Below are 369 nucleotides of genomic sequence, written 5' to 3'. Positions count from 1 at the left end.
TCCAACCAGCATCTGTTTCCATAAATCCCTCCAGTGCTTTGTCTGGAAGAAGAGTGAGCTTCCTCAGGCAACAAAGTTCTCAGAAACCATCCATCTGGGCAGCTCACAGAGTGGGGCTCCCTCTGGGCATCCTCCCCTTCCTACATTGACCCTGACAAACCTTAGGACAAATGACACCCTCTCAGCACTACAGCCAAGGGAAGGCACTCCCCTGGTCCCAGCTGCAGCCCGCCTGCCCCTCGGGCTCCCAGCTGCCCACTGCTGCCCGCAGCATGTCATCCCTCAGGCCACCAGGTGACGGCAGTGGTCCATGTCCCTGCTGAGCCAGGGCCAGCTGCCCATCAGCCCAGACCACTGCCCCCAGTAACA

Source organism: Bison bison, unplaced genomic scaffold (genome assembly GCF_000754665.1).
Source record: "Bison bison bison isolate TAMUID 2011002044 unplaced genomic scaffold, Bison_UMD1.0 scf7180017864155, whole genome shotgun sequence".
NCBI lineage: Eukaryota > Metazoa > Chordata > Mammalia > Artiodactyla > Bovidae > Bison > Bison bison.
Note: the sequence above shows the minus strand (reverse complement) of the source record.